The following is a 6,672-nucleotide window of genomic DNA, read 5'->3' as shown; positions in this document are numbered from 1 at the left end:
CCGGAGACCTCACCTGTCGCTCAGGACGCAAAAGGGGTTGCGGTGTCTGCTGTTGAGAGATCCCAAGTGGTGCTTCTCCTAGCTGTGAATACCCCAAGACATCAGGGTCACCGTGCGCGCCAGGTGAGTCTGGAGTCAGGCTGTCGAGTTCGTCTAAGGTGAAACCCTCGTTATCTGGAACGAACGTACTCGAAACAAACCCTGCGTAACATATAAACGTAAACCAACATATGTTGCGTGGTAAATTAGTGAGTGCATTGAGAGAGTTGAAGTGCATCTAGGCCGATAGATGCTAATGGTAAGTTTCGGTGATTAATGACAACCGTATGCGACTAACGTGTGTTTTGAAGGAAAAATTAATGATTAAATTAGTCTCATATGAAATGTGAAAAGAGACCCCTCAATTCGGAACAACCATGCGTGCCAAGGACTCAATTTTAAAGATTAAGGACCCTTCTAGTCTCAAGTGTCACAAGGAGATGAAGGACACTTGATTTAGATAGAGTTTTATAGTTTTTAGTTGTTGACCGTACTATTAAGAGGGGTTCATGAGTTAGTAGCTTGATCGAAATTGAGTTGGCCTTAGAAATCTTGCACACTCGCTCAAAAATAGCCCAAGATGGTCAATAGAAGTTAACACGACGCTTGGAAGAAGAAACAATCGAAGTTACATTCAAATCCAAGTCAATTCAGCTGAAAACAAAGAAAAACAGCAGCACCGGTTGAACCGGTGCCCTAGCATCGAAGCATCCGATGCTTGGCGGAAGGACCGATGCCCTGTCGGTCTATCTTCTCTAGATGCAGGCAGGAATCAAGTCAAAAACTCTATAGCACCGGTTGAACCGACGGTCAAAAGATAAGCACCGATGCATTGGATGTACCTTGTTCTAGAGAGCATGTTTTTGGTGGACTTCAACTTCTCTTCAGCACCGGTTCAACCGACGCTTCAGAATCAAAGCACCGGTGCATTAGACGTCCTATGTTCCAGAGAGCTTGTTTGAGTTGATCAGTGAACCTCTTCAGCACCGGTTGAACCGATGCCCCTACGGAGCATGCACCGGTGCAATGACGCAAGCCTGGATACTGTGTCAGAACCCCAACGGCTAAAATTTGGACACAGAGAGACCGGTTGAACCGATGCCTCAAATCTGACACCCATCGGTTCTTCAGGTGCTCACGGTTTTTTTGCAGTGGACTTCCAACGGCTATGTAACTCTTTCCACTCTATATAAGGGCACCCCATGGCTCATTTCAGTTGCCTTTGACACCCTGAATACTTGAGGCCACCCTTGAGAAGAAGAGAAAGTGCTTTGAGCAAACAAGAGAAGATCTAGTGAATTGTTTGTGCTTCAACCTTGAAGAATTCATCATTTGCAAGTGTAGCAAGTGTGCTTGAGCTAGGACCAACTGAGTGTAGGTCAAGTGAAGGCTTAGGAACTTGTTACTCTTGGTGTTTGACGGCACCTAGCCGGTCTTGGTGATCGGGAGGTTCTTGGTGAGCTCTTGGAGTTTGTGGGAGCCCCAAGACAAGAAGATTGTACACGGTGTGAAGCTCGCCGTTCCGGAGATGGAGAAAGAGCATTCTTAGTGATCACTTGCTCCTTGGTGAAGCAAGGGAGCTATACCCTTGTATGGGTGCTCCAACGTGGATTAGGGGGGAGCGTCAACTCCTCGATACCACGGAAAAAAATCCGGTTGTCTCGTGTCCCTTACTTTTATTTCAAGCAATTAAATCCTTTCGTTGTTATTCTTGCTTTTGATTGCTTGTAGTTTGACTAGGACAACTTGCTTGGTAGTGTGATCTTTTGCTTGTGTTTGATCTTGCTAGTGTGAAACCTTTAAGACAAAATGATCATAATAGTGTGCTTACCTACTTAAGGACCTTTTGCTAGCTTACTCTAGTGACTAGGTTTCAAATTTGTAGATTGGGCAATACTAGTCTAGATTAAGGACTAGATAGAAATTTGAAAAAGTCCCAATTCAACCCCCCTTCTTGGGCCACGATCCTTACAATTGGTATCAGAGCAAGGGTTCTCTTTTTAGGCTTAAAATCCTAGAGAATGGCCGGGGGAAGTGTTGGTCCACCCAAGCTCGATGGGAGAAACTATGCTTATTGGAAAGCTCGCATGGCGGGTTACCTTGAGGCTATTAATTCCATCGCTTGGGCGGTCACTGAAAAACCTATTGTTGGTCCGTAGAATGAAGATCAAGTCAAATATGGTGCTAGAGCGAAGAATGCTTTATTTGATGCTCTTAGTGAGGAGATCTTTGCTCGTGTTCATAGCAAAAAGACCTCTCATGAAATTTGGGAAGCACTTGAAGCTATCTACGTTGGCTCTAAAAAGCTTCGTGAAGAAAAATATCAAGTGCTTAAGGAAAAACTTAATGAATTCAAAATGCTTCCAAATGAGTTGGTTGAACAAATGTATGCTCGATTAAATGTGCTTATTGAGGACATTAACGCTCTTGAAATTTCTCCTTTGTCTAATAGTGACATCATCCGGAAGATCCTACATTGTCTACACAAGCCCAAGTACAACATCGTCACCTCATTGCTCTATGAGAAGGATCTTGAAACGCTTGAAGTGAGTGATGTTGTTGGGAAGATTCGGTCTCATGAGATGTTCTTCTTGGAAGAAGTTGATTCACCGCAAGACAAGAGAGATCTTGCACTCAAAGCTAAGAGTGATCATAAGTCCAAGAAAAAGAACAAGTGCAAAGCTCCATCACCAAGCTCAAGCGAAGATGAAGCTAACGAAGATTCAAGTGATGAAGATGGTGATGTTGAGCTAGCACTTCTCATGAGGAAGACCTCCAAGATGATGTCAAGGTTGAACAAGAGAGGGTACAACTATGACAAAAAAAAAACAAGTTTCGTACCCGGAAGAGTAAGGACAATGTCAAGAAAGTTTGTTACAATTGTGGCAAATATGGTCACCTCTCATATGATTGTCCGGAGCCTTCAAAGCTAAACAAGAAACAAGAAAATAATGACAATCAACACAAGTCATCAAAGAAAAGTCATGAGAAGAAGGACCACAAGAAGAAAGGGTCTTTCATAAGAAAAGAGAAGGTCAAGGCTTTCCTTGGAGAATGGATCACGGATGGTGAATCCTCAAATGATGACTCAAGTGATGAAGAATCAAATAAAAAGATTGTGGGGATTGTCATGCATAATGATGAAGATGATGGTGATGAGGCACCTCTACCTCCACCACCCATGTGCTTCATGGCAAGAGGTAACTCCAAGGTAAGTGATGATGAAGACTCCTCTAGTGATGAAAGTGAACATTGCTTATCTCCTAATGAAGTGCAAAACATTCTAGATGAGTATCAATAAGTGATCAAGAAGTACAAATCAAAATGTAAAGTTCTTGAAATTTAATATGCCAAGTTTAAGGCCTCAAATAATGAGTTGATTGGTAGACATAATGAGGTAGTAGAAACTCATGATTCAAGCATTGTTCCTAGCAAGCAACTTAAAGAGGAGCATGACAAGCTACTTATTAAGAATGATGAATTGAATGTTAAATATGAGAAAGTAGTTGTGCTTAACAAGTCACTTACTTCATGTAACAAGAAGCTCAAGCTTGATTATGCTAACTTAAATATGAAATATCAAGAAATTGACCTTGCCTTTGATGCTTTGGATGAAGAACTAAAACAATCTCAAAAGAAAGTCATCAAAGTCAATATAGCTATATCTTGTGATGATCTTGTGGAGTTGCCTCACCCTACTACTTGTCATCATGCTTCTCCCTCTTGTTCAAAGACTAACCATGATAGGGAGAAACAACTTGAGGAGTAACTTGAAAGCATGACCAAATGCGTGTTCAATGTGACAAGAGGAGAATACTTGCATAAGGAAATTCTCTTCCACAATGCAAGGCACTATGAGACAAATGGACTTGGATCATTTCCCAACCCTCCGGAAAATTGTCCCAAGTCGCCGGAGCTCAAGGCATGCTTCACCAAGAAAGTTGGCTCATATTGTTAATATTGTCAAATCACCGGGGATTACACAAGGGAGTGTCCAATTCCTACTCGTCCACCTCCTACCTTGCCTCATAATTACAAGTCTCAATTCAATGAAAATCATTTCTTGTTAAGCAAGGTTAGAAGTGGCAAGGTTAAGGCAAAGTTTATTGCCACTCAAATTAAGGGAAAGCTACCACGCCAACTATGGGTTCCTAAAGCTTTAGTAACTTATGTCAAAGGACCCAAACTTGCATGGGTTCCCAAACCTCAAAAGTGATTCATTTGTGTGTAGGTGAACTACAAAGCCGGTGGCAAGCATTGGGTGCTTGATAGCGGATGTACACAACACATGACCGGCTATGTAAAGATGTTCACCTCACTAGATGAAGATGTGGGCGATTATGAACATGTCACCTTTGGTGACAACTCAAAGGAAAAGTGGTAGGTTTGGGTAAGGTAGCCATTATCAAGGATCTCTCTATCTCTAATGTGTTGCTTGTTGAGTCGGTTAGTTTCAATTTGTTATCTATTTCTCAACTTTGTGATTTAGGACTAATATGCACCTTTAGTGATAGTGAGGTTGTAGTGACAAGCAAGGAGGACAAGAGCTTAATATTCAAAGGATTTCGACATGGTAACATTTACCTTGTTGATTTCTCATCTAATAATGCAAGCTTGGCGACATGTCTCTTCTCCAAGAAATCCATGGGTTGGCTTTGGCATCGCCGCATTGCTCATATTGGCATGAGCCAACTCAAGAAGGCCTTCAAACGAGGTATGGTGGTTGGTGTTAAAGATGTTACATTTGACAAAAACAAATTGTGTAGTGCTTGTCAAGCCGGGATGCAATTTGCATCATCACATCCCATGAAGGTTTATTTGTCAACATCAAGAAGCTTGGAGCTACTACACATGGATCTCTTTTGGCCAACCACCTACAAAAGTCTTGGCGGTAATCTCTATTATCTTGTAATTGTTGATGATTATTCTAGATATACTTGGTCTTTCTTTTTAGAGGACAAGAGCAAGACTATGGGGATCTTCAAGATTTTTGTCAAGCAAGCCCAAAATGAATTTGAGTCAAGTGTTGTGAAGGTCCGGAGTGACAATGGCATGGAGTTTAGGAACACTCAAGTAGAAGAGCTTTGCAACGACTTGGGGATCAAGCATGAGTTTTCATCAACATATACACCCCAACAAAATGGAGTGGTGGAGAGGAAGAACAAGACATTGATCACTCTTGCAAGAGCAATGTTGGATGACTATGGCATCTCACAAAGATTTTGGGCGGAAGCCATCAACACCGCATGCCATGCATCCAACCAAGTTTATCTTCACCGCTTCTTGGGAAAGACACCCTATGAGCTTCTCATTGGGAGGAATACCAACATCTCCTACTTCCGGGTGTTTGGTTGCAAATGATACATCTTCAAGAAAATGAAGCACCTAGGCAAGTTTGAAAGTAGATGTGATGTTGGTTTTCTTGTTGGTTATTCATCAAACTCCAAAGCATATCGAGTATTCAATAGTGCTACTAGCAAGATTGAAAAAACTTGTGATGTGGATTTTGATGAGACTAATGTCTCCTAAGGGGAAGTTTTCTCTTGTGATGATGTAGGTGATAAACCTCTTCGAAAAGTCATGAAGAACATCGATATTGGGCAAGTCAAGCCAAAGGAGGAGGTAGAAGATCTACAAGCCTCATCCACTCAAGTTGAAGTCACTTCCAAGGATGACTCAAAGGATGAAGACAAGTCTACACCATCACATCACCATGATGAGTCATCCGATGAAGAAGATGATGCCTCACCTCCTTTCCATGATGCCCAAGATGAACAAGTGGTTGAAGAACAACTTCCATTTGATGACACGCACATCACGAGTGAACAAGCCCAAGCTCAAGATCAAGATGGCGAATCACTAGAAGAATCAACGTCTCAAGCACAAGAGAGGCTTACAAGAACTTCAAGAAATCATCCCATTGACTTGGTCATGGGTAACCCCTCCAGTGGAGTAAGAACTCGAAGACGTCAATATGCCTCTTTTTGTGAACATTACTCATTTGTTTCTTGCTTGGAACCCACAAATATAGATGAAGCTCTTGAGGACCCGGATTGGGTGATAGCCATGCAAGAAGAGCTCAACAACTTCACCCGCAATGAAGTTTGTGTTCTTGAAGAACGTCCTCAAGACAAGAATATCATTGGTACCAAGTGGGTCTTCCGCAATAAACAAGATGAGCATGGTGCAGTGATTCGCAACAAGGCAAGACTTGTGGCAAAGGGCTTCGCACAAGTTGAAGGGTTGGATTTTGGTGAAACATTTGCCCCCGTTGCCAAACTTGAAGCCATCCGTATCCTTTTAGCGTACGCTTCACATCATAACATGAAACTCTTTCAAATGGATGTGAATAGTGCGTTCTTAAATGGCTTGATTAATGAGTTGGTGTTTGTTGAACAATCTCCCGGGTTTGAGGACCCTAGATATCCTAATCATGTTTATAGGTTGCACAAGGCGCTCTACAGGCTTAAGCAAGCGCCAAGGGCTTGGTATGAACGCCTTCGTGACTTACTTCTCAACAAGGGCTTCAAGATCGGAAGGGTGGATACAACTCTATTCACGAGAATCATCAATGAAGAGCTATTCGTATGTCAAATTTATGTTAATGATATCATTTTTGGTTCAACTAACCCC

This window comes from Panicum virgatum, chromosome 2N (genome assembly GCF_016808335.1).
Source record: "Panicum virgatum strain AP13 chromosome 2N, P.virgatum_v5, whole genome shotgun sequence".
NCBI classification, from domain to species: domain Eukaryota; kingdom Viridiplantae; phylum Streptophyta; class Magnoliopsida; order Poales; family Poaceae; genus Panicum; species Panicum virgatum.
Note: the sequence above shows the minus strand (reverse complement) of the source record.